Here is a 3,171-nt window from a genome sequence, read left to right on the forward strand (position 1 = left end):
CTAACACTGCTAAGGTCTCGTATACCGATAAGGCCAAGTCAGCGAAGACCCCACCCAAGAAGAAGACATCCCGTGTTTCGTGGCTGCCCGCCGCTATGCCCCGCACTGCTGCGGAAGACTTCACCATCGTGCTCAAGCCTCAATTGACGGTGGATCTCAAAGCTTCCTTCCAGCCAGGTGAGCTAGGAGCCAAGCTCGCCTCATATGCGAACGCTACCAACAGTGATTGTATCAGTGTGTGGCCCATTTGGGCGCAAAATATCATCGTTGTCTCAACCAACGACATCAACACTGCCAACCTTCTCTCGCGAGAATTCTCGCTCAAGACATCCCAGGGTCCCTACCGATGATCGGCCACGCCAAGATCAGCGGGGGAAGTGTGCCGTGGCGTCATTACGGTGCACGAACAGGAGACCTCCGCCTCCCTGAAAGCCAAGATCCACTGGCGGGGTGGAAACATCGCTTTCATCAGGAAGCTGGGCAAGACTTCCGTGGCCCTCCTCGCTTTCGAAGGCCACCACGTGCCACGGTTCGTGCACTACAACAGTGTCGTGACCCCGGTACGCGAATACAAGCGCACCATACCAGCCTGCTACTGCTGCGGGACGGTGGGCCACCGCCCGGAGCTGTGCCCCCACCCCAACGATCAACGCTGCGGCCATTGTGGTCAAGTAGTGGATGCCTCTGAGGAGGGGATGACCCCACATGAATGCAAGCCATCGTGCCAGGTGTGCGGCAAGGAACACCTCACCGGATCCCCGGCCTGCAAGGCAAAATTTCGCCGCCTGCAGCAGACGGGCGGCCAACATGGTGGCCGCGGCTCCCCGCAGCCGCGGCCAAAGCCCAAAACATCTGACGTCACGCCGGAAGGCCGTCAGCCGGGAGCAACCAACCAAACCCCCAAGACCAATCAGCAAGTGCCACATCCACCCAAGACATCACAGGCGTCACAGAAGACGTCGTCCAAGACCCCCGACCAGGGCGCCCCCGTGTTCCAAGCCGGGAATTTCCACCCCTGACCTCTGCGGTGCCCCCAGGCAGCCAGCAAAGAAGACATCCTCTCAGGTAGGCAGCTGGGCGGGGGCCGCCTCCTCCTCTCGCTCTCCCTCTCCCACCTCCTCCCCCGAATTCCTCCTGCTCAAACAAGAGCTCGCTGCGCTCCGGGCACAGAACGCGCAGCTTCTAGTCAAAATCGCCACTTTGGAGGCAGGTAGTACGCCCTCCACCCCCGCGTCACCGCCCCCTCCCCTCCCCAAAATTACCGTCGCCGTTCCGGAACCTAAGCCCACGTGCGTTGCTCCGTCCGTCTCGGAGCCCTCTAACACTGAACAGCGTTTTCGGGCTATTGAAAGCGCTATGACTGCTCTGGTGACACAACTCACCACCATGAGCAAAAGCATCGAAAATCTCGCCAATACCGTCACCCATCAGGTGACGAGTAACATTAAGACTTGGCTCCAGGACACCAACCCTCGCAGCCGCAGGGATAGTCCCCTCAAGGACGTTAACCGCCCCTCTAAATTTTCTTATACCAACGCCCTCGCCGAACTCTCTGAGGACTCCGAATCCCTACTTGCACAAGGCACCAATGTAGGGGCCGAGTCCATCCAGCCACCCCAAATTCTCAGTATGGCGGTAGCACCTAAACGCTTACCCCCATCGCGAACCCGAAACCTCAACTACTTTCTCTAATTCAGTGGAACTGTAGAGGCTTCAAGGATATGGCCAAACGGGCCAATTTGAGCCTCTATCTCGAAACCTTCGAACACCTGTGCGCGGGTCGTTGCCCTTCATGAGCCCGGCAACGCCGTGCGCCTCACAGGCTATAACACTTTTCAGCGGGACCCATTCACCTGCCTTCTTGTACATAAAACCTTAACTGCACAAGAAGTCGACCTCGACCTCTCAATACCCTACTCGTACACCATGGTCACAATCCTTCCCCTGCGCAGAGCCGACACCCCCGGTGCACATCCTTAACATTTACTGCCGACCTAAACTCAAAAAGATCACTTTCGCTGACACCTTCACCAGGGCGCTGAAGATCGCAGGGCGCGATCCCCTCCTAATAGTGGGTGACTTTAACGCCCTAGCAGGCTTTGGGGCTATCGCAAGGAAGAGATACGTGGAAGGAAACTCGCGGAGCTAACTTCCACGCTGGGGCATCACTCTTCACACCGACCCTGCGCAACCAACTCGTCTAGGTAACTCTGTGACCCGGGACACCTGCGCCGACCTTACCTTCACCAAAAACATCAAACACGCAGACTGGGTCAATACCGAGGAAACCCTCGGCAGCGACCACTGCATTCTCAACACCACACTCTCAAACACGACCCCTAAACGCCCCATCACACAGGCTCACCTACCCAACTGGGACGCCTTCCGACAGTCCGTACCTGCCTCTCTCATCCTTCACAATGGTTATTTCCAGTGGGCCAATCCATACTCCAAACACTAAGACACACCAAACCGCAATACAACTCAGGACAGCCATCCGGACGTGGATAACCACCTCCTCCATCTTTGGGAGGCCCGTCGCAGCCTCACAAAGAGATGGCGCCGACAAAAACACAACCGCAAACTCCGCATGCGGATACTGGATCTCACCCAGAAGGCGGCCGAGTACGCTGCCCAGCTCGCCGATTCAAATTGGGTAGGCCGATGTAATACTGCCGCCAGGCAAATGTCTGGCCGCAATACATGGAGACTCTTCCGTAGTCTCATCGACCCCGCGCAAACGCGAGGCGAGACACAAAGACATCTACATCGAGCCTTTCACAATTTTCAGGGCTCCACCACACAGCTAGCTCTCTCGCTCCGGGACCGCTAATCTCTGCACTGAGAGCAGGACCCGCGAGGCCCCGAGTATCACTACGCAGGCAGGGAGAACTCGGAACTGGACGCTCCTTTCCAGTTACACGACCTCCGTGCGGCTCTTGCCAAAATGAGGCGGGGCACGGCTCCCGGGCGAGACGAACTCACCGTCAAAGTCCTAGCAAACCTACCCGATACTGCACGCCAGTCGCTTCTCGAATACATGATGTTATCTGGTCCGGAGAAACCCCCTCCCCCTGGATTAGAAATCAAAATCATCTCTAGTACCTTCAACCAAGGCAGGGAAACCCATCAACACTGATAACCTAGACCCATTTCTCTTATTCCGGTGTG

Source organism: Dermacentor silvarum, chromosome 2 (assembly GCF_013339745.2).
Source record: "Dermacentor silvarum isolate Dsil-2018 chromosome 2, BIME_Dsil_1.4, whole genome shotgun sequence".
Lineage (NCBI taxonomy): Eukaryota > Metazoa > Arthropoda > Arachnida > Ixodida > Ixodidae > Dermacentor > Dermacentor silvarum.